The following is a 14,098-nucleotide window of genomic DNA, read 5'->3' as shown; positions in this document are numbered from 1 at the left end:
AGAGGCACAGTCTGCCCTGGGGAAGCTGAGCGAGATTCTGGATTGGAGCAGGAGTGAGATGTGGGGCTGGAGCCAAGGAGAACAAGTATAAGTACATATTGAAAGCCCATTACCACTGGGTTCAGACAGGTAAAGGGAAGAAAGCTAATATGGTGACACTCTAGCCCATGACTGCAGAATTCAAGCCCAGACTTACCCAATCTTATACTTTTCAATAGAAGACAGAAATCTAGAATTTGTGCGAAATCTGAATTTGTTTCATCCTTGGCAAGTAATTAAATTGGAAGGTTGTTCTAAGGAAAGTGAGCAGATTTCCTAGGGCAAACCAAAGCAGCAAGTTCTGGTACTGGGGGTAGGGGTGCAGTGGGTTGAGGGGAGTGGGAGGGTAGGGGATGGTGTTCCTACGTGTTCACAGAGACTGAGAAGGAAAGAGTAAGCCACAGACAAAACACAGATGCCAGGACGATGACTGATCAGGTAGCAGCCAGGAGTTGGGAAATCACAAAGATACAATTCAGGGATTTGGTGGAGGTAAAAGGTAGAATCCCCCTTGTTTTGACACAGGAATTGTCTCCACTGAGAGATAGGTGGTCATGATCTGGCCTTGTGGAGAAGGACTCTTGAGCGTGCTTCCTGGTCACATCATCATGGAAACATAAATTCTTGTCAGTTTTCCACCTTGTAAGATGAACTCATAGACAAGTTACGGATGTTGGAATGATGCTTCTAGAACAGAATGAAAATGTTGGAAATCAGCAATGTAAAAGTAGAAGTAAAGCTTTTAGGTGAAAGGAAGAGGGTAAGGAATTAGTTTGCTTGATTTCCTCTGCTTACCAAGCTGGGGGCAGTTGGCATTCTTTGGTGGCTGGAGCCAAAGCTGAGACTTAAGTATCTTGATTGAAGATACAGAGATGACTAGTATAAGAATTAAGAATAATATTACTAAGAGAAAGAAGGAGTAAATGAGTTAAATTCTTTTCCTTTGTGGTACAAAGTTAAAACTAAATGTCCAAGTTGATCAGAAGGAATAACAGTAGAAGTATATTGTTTTGAGATGTGTAAGTTTGGAAAAAACCCAAAGCAAAAAGGATTGCTTAAAAGATACTGCCTCTGACAAGCAGAGCTGAGGGTGGACCTGTGACTTTCCACATCATAAGGTCATCTTTTCTATTTGGTTTTTGGACTATACATGTGTATCACCTTGATTAATTATATAAATGTCTCTCTATTATAGAGAGATATTTTGAAAACATACACTGAGTATTAAATTATAGGACAAATATCATAGAGAACATCTCAGTTCACATGAAGAAGTGGCTGTAAAGACAACGTGTTGAACTTACACATAGCATTGAGTGACTCAAAGCTAAGAGAAAAAGAAGGAGCAAGCATGGTAAAATGTTTGCAATTAGGGGATCTTGTAGAAGGCACATGGGAAATTTTATGCTTTTTTTTTTAATTTTCTTTAAATCTAAAATGATATTTAAATGTTTTAAGAAACACTGAAAATCAGGTAGTTTTTCTTCCTCTTTCTCGTACAAGGCATTTCAGAATCTTTGAAGAACAGCTTACAGGAAACTCCAAATGTGGGTTCCAAATTACAAAATTGTGTTTGGAATAACATCCAGACAGTTGAAGGCTAAAGTAAAACAGCAGATTCTGCACTTTGCAGGAAAGCATCCTATGTTGTCTGGTGGAGCTTCAAGATTTGCTTGGCAGCTGAGAGAAGCAGGGCTGGTAAGCTTAGATGGAGGCACCAGCTGACCAGAGTAGGGACCTGCGGTGATGCTGCGCTGTGGTCTGTGACTCTGCTGGAGACAGAGCTGCCAGTTCAACACTGCTGGATCAGGAGATAACATTATCCATTGATTGTACTACTTACATTTCTTCAGCTGCCCCCTACACACTGGGCAAGATCATAACCTAATTTGACCTCTGTTAGTAGAAGTCCAACTGCTCCTTTTCCATTTATTTTGACTGGAAATGAACCTTGTTTAAAGTATATATTTATCGACAGCATTTATTGATTGCTTAGCATATGAGAGCCCTGGTCTCATAGCATCTTGAACTGGCTCCTCTTGTGATCCCCATTTTATGGATAAAGAGGCTAAGTTTAGAAGTTAAATAATTTACACAAGATCACATTGCTTGTATTGGGTTGACTAAAAAGTTCGTTCATATTTTTCCATAACATCTAATGGAATACTTTAGATTTTTTCCATGGGGTCGCTAAGAGTCGGATACAACTGAGCGTCTTCACTTTCACTCACAGAATAAGAAAAACTACTTTACTAGCAAATAGTAATTTACTTATCTATACATGGTACCCTGGCAAAGGTTATTTTTATTTATTTTTTGTTTGTTTTTTGGGTTTTTTTTTCTGTCTTAATATAAATTTATTTTAATTGGAGGCTAATTACTTTACAATATTGTATTGGTTTTGCCATACAACAACATGAATCCGCCACAGGTGTACACGTGTTCCTCATCCTGAACCCCCCTCCCACCTCCCTCCCCATCCCATCCCTCTGGGTCATCCCAGTGCACCAGACCTGAGCATCCTGTATCATGCATCGAGCCTAGACTAGCGATTCCTTTCACATATGATATTATACATGTTTCAATGCCATTCTCCCAAATCATCCCACCCTCGCCCTCTCCCACAGAGTCCAAAAGACTGTTCTACATCTGTGTCTCTTTTACTGTCTCACATACAGGGTTATCATTACCATCTTTCTACATTCCAAAGGTTATTTTTAAATGATTGTCCATGAGTGATAGTCAGTGACAAAGTAGGAGAAAGAGGAGATTTTATCAAATTAACTGGGTAGTAAGCCAGTTATTAAAAATAGCTATGAAAATATTGTTGTAACATGCAAAAGAAAAAAGCAGGTTGCCAATGGAATATAACAGTGTAAAATAAAACAACCATTTGTACAAAGGAAAACTATTAAAAAGAAATATAGCAAATTGATAACACTGTAGTGAAATTAGGGAAAATTTTAATCCTATCAAAAATAATTGTCATTATTTTTCAAATAAAAAACCTATACATCATTATTAGAAATATGTTTGCTGAGCAATCACAAAAATATACTTAGTGAATATCAAAGTAAATGTCTTGCCTGCAGAGATTCAAGCAACATAATTTTTTTTTTAATCAGACTTGGAAAGATAAAGGAAATTTAAAGTGAATAATATTTACACTTAAAACATGGAAACTTCATATACTGTTTGCCAAATGGTTTAGCAATAACTTGACTTTTGTTTTGCTTTAAATGTACTTGCCAGTCTGCTCCCAGTGGAAAAAGAGAGAAAATGTCAGGGTAGACCTTGTAGAGGAAAATCAGATTATTTTGGGGGTCACTCCTGATCCTCAACAATAATTGTTGAAGATTCACTGAAGGATTACTCCTTTCCTTCTGGTCAGAAAACCCTAGGAATAAATCTCTTCTGCTCTGTTTGCTGGGCACAAAAATACCCATCCAACCGCTTTCAAAGAGACTGTAGTGGCCTCAGGTGATGGCTCTTTGCTCAGTGTAAAATCTCAAGAGAAAGATGGTGTATAAACATAACCTTTGCTCATTTCCCTCTAGCCAACATAATTCTGATATTTATAGAAGGTTTCAAGGAGCCACTTGATGCAAGAGCCAGGTGACCATAATGACAGAGGAAATTCACCTGAATTGGTTCAAAATATGTGTTGCTGGGAAACTATGTCCAGGGGCAAATAATCATATTGATTCCCAGGAAATGGTGACACTAAGTGAGTTAATAGACAGGTGCAGGCACACAAACACCATTTAGGCTCTTTTTTTTCCTTAGAAAGATAAAACGTTTGATCTTATCTTGTGTTAAAGCTGATGGAAGATTTTGAGGACAAAGAGGAGTAAGGAATGATTATTTACTATAATTACCATATTAATAGTGATGATTACTTAGGGTACGTTTGCAAAGTCCTTTGCATACATTATTTCTAATTCTCAAAATGACTCCCCTTTCTGCAAATGCGGAGATTGCAGCCCAGAAAGATTATGTCCCCGAGGTCACACAGGAAAGGGTAGAATTCAGATTTGGAATCCAGGTCTGTCAGACTTCATCCTGGACTATTTTTACCATACCTGCCAAATGATTATTTCTTTGTGGTCAGAGGAAAATATCAAAATAAACATCAATAAACTACTTTGTGGACCCAAAAGAATGTTGAACATAGCTTTAAATTTTGCTTATGGAAATTGAATTGGATGTATGTTTGCCAGTGAAGGTTTTTTCCTGATGTTTTCCTGATAATATGAAGGGAAAATATTTTGGGTCCCAATTAAATTTCACGTGTGTAGAGGGTAGGATCACATCTCTCGTATCCTTGATGACCATTGCAAAATGGGAGCAGATGGGAATCGCCCAGCTTCCAAAGTTGAAGTCAGCTAGGTGTCACTTGCTAGCTGTATGACCTTAGAGATCCCTTAGGCCATCTGAGTTTCATCTACATATAAGGAAAACAGTACCCCTGTTGCAGAAGTGTGTAAGGGATTTGAATTTTCCTTCACAATACTGAAGGCAGAAAGCACATTGTTTTCTAAATCAAATTTAATCTGACTTCAACTCCTGCTTGTCAAGGTGGGGCCCTCTTCTCTTGAAGGACCCCACTAGAATAGAGGGTTGGGGGTTGGTTTTTGAGGGGATGGGGAAAATAGAACTAGGTGTTTGTTACTCAGGCCACCTGATTGCCACTGAGATGCTTGTTATCGAAACTGTCTGGATTGCCCTTAGGGAGGCCGCCTCACGCCTCCTCCACCTGTCGGAGTGGTAATCAGACTCTGCTCCCTCCAGGACTGCAGCTGTTGGTGGCCAGACTTTAGGTGGCTGGAAATAGCACTGTTGAGGATGCGCCTACCATCCAGAGAAATCCCTCCCCAAACTCCTCTTACCCAGTCCAAGCAGAGTTTCCCAATGCAGTTGGGTCCGTTACTACCGCATCACATGATTTCAGAGGTGCACTGAGACACAGACATTTTGTATTTTAAGGGTTATGCTGCTGCTGCTGCTAAGTTGCTTTAGTCGTGTCCAACTCTGTGCGACCCCATAGACAGCAGCCCACCAGGCTCCGCTGTCCCTGGGATTCTCCAGGCAAGAACAACAGAGTGGGTTGCCATTTCCTTCTCCAATGCATGAAAGTGAAAAGTGAAAGTGAAGTCACTCAGTCGGGTCAGACTCTTAGCGATCCCATGGACTGCAGCCCACCAGCCTCCTCTGTCCATGGGATTTTCCAGGCAAGAGTACTGGAGTGGGGTGCCATTGCCTTCTCCATTTAAGGGTTATATATTTAACTTAATGTTTATTAACAATTTGAGCTAATATATTAGCCCCATGATATGTATCTTCCTTTACACATAACTTTAAGTAAAAATGTGAGTTAATATTAAGTGCATAATAATAATGCCACCAGAAGGAGCAGATATTGCAAAAATCTTGCAGGGCTCTGGGGATGCCTGAGGTATGGAAAACATTTTTCTTGGCACAGAGCTGTTCAATAGAAATATCACATCAGCCACAGATTCAAGCTCTCTATATAATTTAAATTTTTCTAGTAGCCACATTAAAAAAGAAACAGGTGCCATTAATTTTAATAATATATTTTATTCAACCCAATATATGATCATTTCAACATGTAATCAATATAAAAATGATTGATAAGGGACTTTGCTGTGGTCCAGTGGTTAAGAATTGTTGCTTCCATCGTAGGGGGCACGGTTCAATCCCTGGTTGGGGAACTAGGATCTCACATAATGTGTGGCTTGGCCAGAAAGTAAGAAAATAAAATAAATTATTGATGACATAGTTTACCTTTTTAATACTAAATTTTGAAACCCAGTGTGTATTTTGTACTTAATAGTATTTGTTTCTAAATATGGTTTTTAAGACTAGCCATATTTCAGGTGCTCTAGAAGCACATTGGTTAGTGGCTACTGCCCAGCACAGGTTGAGGGGAGGGGAGGTTATATTCTGCCACTTAAGCTTCCAAATTCTACAGAGGTTATTACAAACATTTTTGCTCCAGTACCTGCAAAAGAATTTTAGAAATCTATCTGTCCCTCTACCTTTTGCCTTGGATCATTGTTTTTCCCTTTCCCTTGGAAACTTCTACCATTTTACCTTTTCTTTTGGATCGTCAAAAATGCAAGAGTTCCAGAAAAACATCTACTTCTGCTTTATTGTCTACACTGAAGATTTTGACTGTGTGGATCACAACAGACTGTGGCAAATTCTTAAAGAGATGGGAATACCAGATCACATTACCTTCCTCTTGAGAAATCTGTATGCAGGTCAAGAAGCAACAGTTAGAACCGGACATGGACCAACAGGTTGGTTCCAAATTGGGAAAGGAGTACGTCAAGGCTATATATTGTCATCCTGATTATTTAACTTATATCCAGAGTACATCATGCAAAATGCTGGGCTAGATGAAGTAGAAGCTGGAATCAAGATTGCCGGGAGAAATATCAATAACCTCAGATATGCAGATGACACCACCCTTAAGGCAAAAAGTGAAGAGGAACTAAAAAGCCTCTTGATGAACGTGAAAGAAGAGTGGGAAAAAGCTCGCTTAAAACTCAACATTCAAAAAATGAAGATCATGGCATCCTGTCCCATCACTTCATAGCAAATAGATGGGGAAACAATGGAAACTGTGACAGACTTCATTTTCTTGGACTCCAAAATCACTGCAGATGGTGACTGCAACCATGAAATTAAAAGACGCTTGCTCCCTTGGAAGAAAAGTTACACAACCAACCTAGACAGCATATTCAGAAGCAGGGACATTGCCAACAAAGCTCTGTAAAGTCAAAGCTATGGTTTTTCCAGTAGTCATGTATGGATGTGAGAGTTGGACTATAAAGAAAGCTGAGCACCGAAGAATTGATGCTTTTGAACTGTGGTGTTGGAGAAGACTCTTGAGAGTCCCCTGGACTGCAAGGAGATTAAACCTGTCAGTCCTAAAGGAAATCAGTCCTGAATATTCATTGGAAGTATTGATTCTGAAGCTAAAACTCCAATACTTTGGCCACCTGATGAGAAGAACTGACTCCTTGGAAAAGACCCTGATGCTGGGAAAGACTGAAGGCAGTAGGAGAAGGGGATGACAGAGGATGAAATGGTTGGATGGCATCACCAACTTGATGGACATGAGTTTGATCAAGCTCCGGGAGATGGTGAAGGACAGGGAAGCCTGGCGTGCCGCAGTCCATGGAGTTGCAAAGAGTTGGACACGACTGAATGATTGAACTGACTCACCTTTTCCCTGCCTCACACACACATTGTTAGATTGATTAATAAAAGTTTTATAAGCATAGATAGTTGTAAAGGATATATTTGCAGTGTATTTTAAACATGGACTTTAAAATAGAACCACAGCAGCTTTCTGAGAGTAATTAATGGAGTATATATACTAAAGTACCACCATTCAGTAATACAAATATTGAATAAGTTCTTCCTTTTCTTCATCTTTTTCTTAAACTTGTATTTCCATTTCTCTTCCCTCTACTGAACTTTATTCAGCATTCGTATTTGAAAGTCTCTTGTTGTTTGCCCTTGCCAAGCCTCTGTACAGAAAAAGAATTTGAGTATAAATTTAAATTAACAAAACATTTCCTATGACCATAAGCCTCCAAATATTTTTCAAGTTATTCTGGATTGAGTTATCTCTCCACGAAGTAATGTATCACAACAAAATACAAAATGTGCTAAGTGTTAATAGTATAATTTTTTGGAAACCTATTTCTTAATAACAGAATTGGTCCCCCACCTTCTCATAGTTCATGTAGCCATGAATGAATATTATTTATTGCTAAATGAGACAAGATTCAGAATCCATTCCATTCTGATTTTTATCTTTATAGATATAAACACTGAGGAAGGGGAATAGCAAGAGTTGTTTTAAGAACACTAGATTATTTACTTCGCCTCCAAGTTATATATGAAAAATCACATTATGAGCTATCACAAATTAAGTGATATATTAACTGACCCTCCTTTCATTTTTTTCCTTTCATTTTTGATGAAAACAAAGAATTGAAAACACTTTACTTGCAAAAATTATTAGTTATTCATTGTCTCCACACAGATGTCAACATTCTGAACTGCCCTTTTACAGAGTACCTGGGTCCATGTATCAGGGGCAGGTATGGGGATGCCAATGCAACTTACTCTCTTTTGGCCACATCAGAGCAGGACAGTTGCAGAAGGGGAGGTGGGCAAGGAGACCTGCCATTAGATCACTATTGACCAAAGTGCTGACTGTCATTGATGATAGGGAAATGAGTGTGCCTTCCACTGGAATTTGGTTTGCTGAAATCTTGGGGCAAGGCAGCAGGTAGTAGACAAATGGTGTATGAATGAAAGTGTGAAAGTCAAGGTGAGCATCTAGGCTCATGGTTGTCAATCCTCAGTCTTACAGAGACAACTGAAGTCAGAGAAGAGAAGTTGCTAACTTGATCCTCTACTTTTTCATGGCAGCTAGAGTGATGGTTTGGTCTGGTTGGGGCTTCTGGTACTCACCTGACAAATGTCAGAACAAAAACCAGCTTCTTCCTCTCTAAAATGAGAATAACAATCCTTTCCTCTTAAAAGTTCAGGGAGGCTTCCATGACACTGTGTACATAAAGGGCTGTCCCCCACTAAATTTTTCTGGTTCCTTTCCCCAATGACCACCCCTTTTTACTTATTTAAACTTGACAGCTTATGTCAGCTGATAACAGAGATCACATCCTACTTTTTCTTTGGGATGTGGGCTAAACCCAATGAAGCTAATTTTCAGACATTGTTTAAACATGTATTTTCCTGTGAGCATACCTGCTCTTTGCTTTCGAAGCAGACATCATCTCTGCATTCCAGAATCACTTGCTATTACAAACATCCTTTGAAAGAGTCTAGGACAAAGGCCATTAGTGCTTCTGGTAGTGAAATGGGCAGAAATCTGAGCAATGTCGGGGGAGAATGGTATCCCAACCCTTACATGAAATTCTGCAGGAGGCAAGACATTAATGGTAGAAAAAAATTAAAACAGTGTTTTCCTTCATTGTATGTTTAAGGGGGCGGACAGGCAGGTTCATAGCAGGGAACTTTCTGAGGTAGTGGTAATGCTCTATATCTTGATAGGGTTTTTGGTTACTAGGGTGCATGCCCTTGTCAAAACTCAGTGAGAGTACATTTAAGATTTGTGCATTTCATTGTAGATAAATTTTATAACAAAAGAAAAAAGTATAAAATATTGAATTCTGTTAATGACATGCATGTTGAAGTGCTTAGAAGGGATGTATACTGTCTGCACCTTGCTTTGAAAAGTACCCACAGTAAGCTGGATTAACGGATTGATGAGGGCATGCTAAATAGATGGATAGCTATGTGTGAAGCAAGTATAGGAAAATCCTAATGGTAGAATCTAACTGGTATGTATACAGGTGTTTGCTGTAAAATTCTTTCAGTTTTACTGTTTGATACTGCTGAAACTTTTTATAATTTAAATATTGAAGAAAAATAAAGACATGTTTTGCTACTCCATAACTGTCTCTTTTTTATTGCCAACAATTAAATGTTTTAGTTTAATTTTGGAACATCAAAATGCATGATCTAGGGAACTTGAATGGACGGAGAGCAATTAGGAGTCAAGAGTAAGTTTATTTCAGGTTATTATTCCATACCCCATTTTATTGACTTCTTCAATTGCTGATATGCAAATAAATGCAGACTCAAATCAATAAAATCCTGTACCTAAACTGATAGGAAAATTGGGACAGTGAAAGAAAGTTAAGAAAATAAAAACTTTATCATCAGCACCCTGCTATGAGCATTGGGGTTCATGAATCTTTATGAATTAGTGTTTTTATTTTCTTTGGATATATACCCAGGCATGGAATGGCTGGACTATATGGTAGTTCTATTTTTAGTTTTTTAAAGGAACCTCCATATTGTTTTTCATAGTGGCTGCTCCAATTTACATTCCTACCAACAGTGTACAAGGGCTCCCTTTTCTCTACATTTTTGCCAATATTTGTTATTTGTGTTCTTTTGATGATAGCTGTTCTGACATGTGCGAAATAATATCTCATTTGGTTTTGATTTGCATTTTCTTGATGATTAGTGCTGTTGAGTATCTTTTCATATGCCTGTTAGCCATATGTATGTTTTCTCTGGAAAAAAAAATGTCTATTTAGGTCTTCCGACCATTTTTTAATTAGGTTTTTTTTTTTATATTGAGTTGTATGAGTTGTTTATATATTTTGGATATTAACCCCTTCAGTTCAGTTCAGTTCAGTCACTCAGTCGTGTCCGACTCCTTGTGACCCCATGAATTGCAGCACGCCAGGCCTCCCTGTTCATCACCAACTCCCGGAGTTCACTCAAACTCACATCCATCAAGTCAGTGACGCCATCCAGCCATCTCATCCTCTGTCGTCCCCTTCTCCTCCTGCCCCCAATCCCTCCCAGCATCAGAGTCTTTTCCAATGAGTCAACTCTTCACATGAGGTGGCCAAAGTATTGGAGCTTCAGCTTCAGCATCAGTCCTTCCAAAGAACACCCAGGACTGATCTCCTTTAGAATGGACTGGTTGGATCTCCTTGCAGTCCAAGGGACTCTCAAGAGTCTTCTCCAACTGATCATATAATTTGCAAATATTTTCTCCCATTTGGGAGGTTGTCTTTACATTTTGTTGATGGTTACCTTTACTGTGCAAAAGCTTTTAAGTTTGATTAGTTACCATTTGTTTATTTTTACTTTTGTTTCCTTTACTTAAGAAGACAGAACCCCCCAAATATTACTGTGACTTATGTCAAAGATTGTATTCTGTGTTTTCTTCTGGGAGTTTTACGGTTTCTGGTCTTCCATTTAGGTCTTTAATCCATTTTGAGTTTATTTTTTGTATATGGTATTAGAGAATGTTCTAATTTCATTCTTTTACTGTAGCTGTCCAGTTTTCCCACCACTACTTATTAAAGACTATCTTTTCTCCATTGTATGTTCTTGCCTCTTTTGTCACAGATTTATTTGCCAACATGTGTGAGTTTAATTCTGTTCCATTGATCTGTGTCTATTTCTGTGTCAGTACAATACTGTTTCAATTATTGTATCTTTGTTATATTCTTTAACTTCAGGGAGCATGAAATGTCCAGCTCTGTTCCTCTTTCTCAAGATAGCTTTGGTGAGTGAATATATTTTAATATTAAAGGTAAGCTGGTGCAAAACAAGAATTTGATTTTCTTTCTGTTAAGAGGAACAGAGTTTTCTTAGAATATTGATCTGCTTTTGATAACAGATTGTAAATTTTTTTTTACCTTTTAAATAATCTGCGTTCTGTATTTGCCTTTGAAGATTTTAATTGTCACTTTGATTACATGAATAAATATTGTTTCACAGTGACCTATGATCCTATTTGACCAAGTGTTTAAAAAATTTTTATATCTTTGACAAACTTTCTGCAATTAAACTCTATATTGAAGTCCTTTTGACCTCTAGCTAACTTTGGGATGTTTCAGAGGGCCCTGAAATATCTCAAAGAGCAATATTAAACTAGTCTGGTTTTGGAGAAGGCAATGGCACCCCATTCCAGTACTCTTGCCTGGAAAATCCCATGGACAGAGGAGCCTGGTAGGCTGTAGTCCATGGGGTCGCTAAGAGTTGGACATGACTGAGCGACTTCCCTTTCACTTTTCACTTTCATGCATTGGTGAAGGAAATGGCAACCCACTCCAGTGTTCTTGCCTGGAGAATCCCAGGGACGAGGGAGCCTGGTGGGCTTCCATCAATGGCATTGCACAGAGTCGGACATGACTGAAGCGACTTAGCAGCAGCAGCAGTCTGGTTTATTAATAGTATGTTAAATTACACGGGAAGAGTTGTCAAAGGATGTTCATAAAAACTTCTTAGATTATATCATGTGGATAAATGTTGTTAATACAAATGTTCTAGAAATTATATGAAATTTGTAAAATTTAGATAAATGAAGTGAAATTTGCTCAGTTGTGTCCGACTCTTTGCGACCCCATTGACTGTAGTCCATGGAATTTTCCAGTCCAGAATACTGGAGTGGGTAGCCTTTCCCTTCTCCAGGGGATCTTCCCAACCCAGAGATCGAACACAGGTCTCCCGCATTGTAGGCAGATTCTTTACCAGCTGAGCCACCACGGAAGCCCAAAATTTAGATATGTCCTGATATAATATTGTCAGTCACAATTCTAGTTATTAACTTAAAATGTCACAGAAATAACAAAATGTCTTTGTCAATTGCATTGTGATCAGATCTTTAACCATGCCATTTTAAGTCTTTTGTCATTTATAAATGGTTATTGTTTCACTCTGATGCTTTTGCAAAAATGCTTCATCTTCAAGAAGATTCATAGAAGGGACTTTTTGACTTGCATAGTTTTCTGATAACTTTCAGATCATACCACTGAATTAGGCAAGGAATTACAGAACTCTAATGAAAAACTTGATGGTTCCATAAAACTACTAAAAGAAGATCAAGATTGAACAATAAGAATTAATCACATGGGACTAAACAAACTGATAAATATGATTATAATGTGTATGACTTTTTGTCTGAAATATTACTGTTTTAAAAATTTTTTGTTTTCCAGATATAAGGAAACATTTCCTCTTACACTATGATTTATACCAATTTATTAAATTATATTTGTAAGCAAAATTGAAACATTTATCCTTTTTCTCCCTACCTGATCCCTCCAAAATTTGGAAACTCTTAGTAAATAGTCTTACCCTCAGGGCAATATAGTTATTAACATAAGTTCACTAAAAATCTGTCTTCTTTATTATAAGAAGACACAATTGAAAACATTGGGTATAAACATTACCATGGTTTTGACTGAAACGTCAATCAAATATGACAAGACAGTTTTAAGGAATGAAGGTTGACTTTATGGAGCCATAAATCCCCTTGAAAAAAGAGCCTGGCACCTTGCTTACAGGAATCCCAGCAGCCTTACCAGATAGATGAGTAAAGGAGGCCAGTTCCTGGCAGATGCAGGTACTTCGGGATATTTGGAGGGCCTCAAGAAGAGAGGAATTCATCCAAATCTGTAAGTGTTACAGACAAGTCTTATTGCATGTTCTTGGCATGGCCTCCTGGTCTCAAGAACCATTTAAAAGTTCAACCTAGAGACTCCTTATGAAATGTGCTGGCAAAGCAGATTCAAAAGAACCTCTATGCTCAATTGCTATTCTTGCTAAACTTATATAAATAAGCAGGCCAAGTTTAATGAGACTAAACTTATTTTGCAAACAAATAAGTCTTAATTTGGGTATCTTTGGTAGAATTCAGGGTGATCTGAAGGAGAAAAGATTGTGTTTCAGCAGGAACTATGCTAGACACTTGTGGATATTAGATTCTAGTTGCCAATCAACTTTAAAGTTTTCTTTTTCTATAAACTGTACTGCATCCTAAATTCTTCTGGATTCCTCAAAATTTGACTACAACACTCTAAAGTAACATTTCCAATTTTTCTCCCTCTTTTGACTCAGAATCATTAAGAACTAAAGCTGTCCTTTTCTGAAGTCCTTTGAACCTGAACAACTTGATATAAACTTGACAGAGATCACCGCAACAGCACATGCTTATGCAATCTTCATGCTTGATGCCGTGTAAGCCACTCAGAAGGTTTACCTGAACACCTGATGACATCATCAGAGACATTTTAACCTGCAGAAGATGGTTCAGATTTGACATCCAGAAATTTTCTCAACTGACAGTCCCAGGTTCAGAAACTGGTTTATAATTTGCTCCATTCATTGACCTTTGTTTTTCTTTTGTCTCCATGGAAATGCCTCTTATTAAATATCTGACCATTTATACTTTATTGGCCTAACTTTGAGAGCCCACCTATGTCACTGCCTCCTGCAGTGAATTTAACTAGACTCCCCTAGCTACCGGACTAAGAGACCACTTTAATGAGATGCAACAATTTATCAATTTAGCTTTTGGATCCTGAAACTTCCTAAAAGAACTTTTCCCTGCCTAAAATGTCTCTTTGGCATGTGGGTTATTTTGAGCTGAAAACCATCAAGGCCCATAAGACTCGAAGAAACT

The 14,098-nt window shown here is 38.1% G+C and overlaps 1 long non-coding RNA gene across 1 annotated transcript; it reads left to right on the top strand.

Annotated features, from left to right (window-relative positions):
* LOC129620619 (uncharacterized) lies at positions 1–13,868 on the top strand. Its single transcript, XR_008698608.1, has 2 exons — positions 1–129; positions 13,534–13,868. It is a non-coding gene; the product is annotated as an uncharacterized LOC129620619 (long non-coding RNA).
* The last annotated feature ends 230 nt before the right edge of the window (positions 13,869–14,098 follow it).

Source organism: Bubalus kerabau, chromosome 10, assembly GCF_029407905.1.
Source record: "Bubalus kerabau isolate K-KA32 ecotype Philippines breed swamp buffalo chromosome 10, PCC_UOA_SB_1v2, whole genome shotgun sequence".
Classification (NCBI taxonomy): domain Eukaryota; kingdom Metazoa; phylum Chordata; class Mammalia; order Artiodactyla; family Bovidae; genus Bubalus; species Bubalus kerabau.
This window is presented reverse-complemented; position numbering and strand designations above follow the sequence as displayed.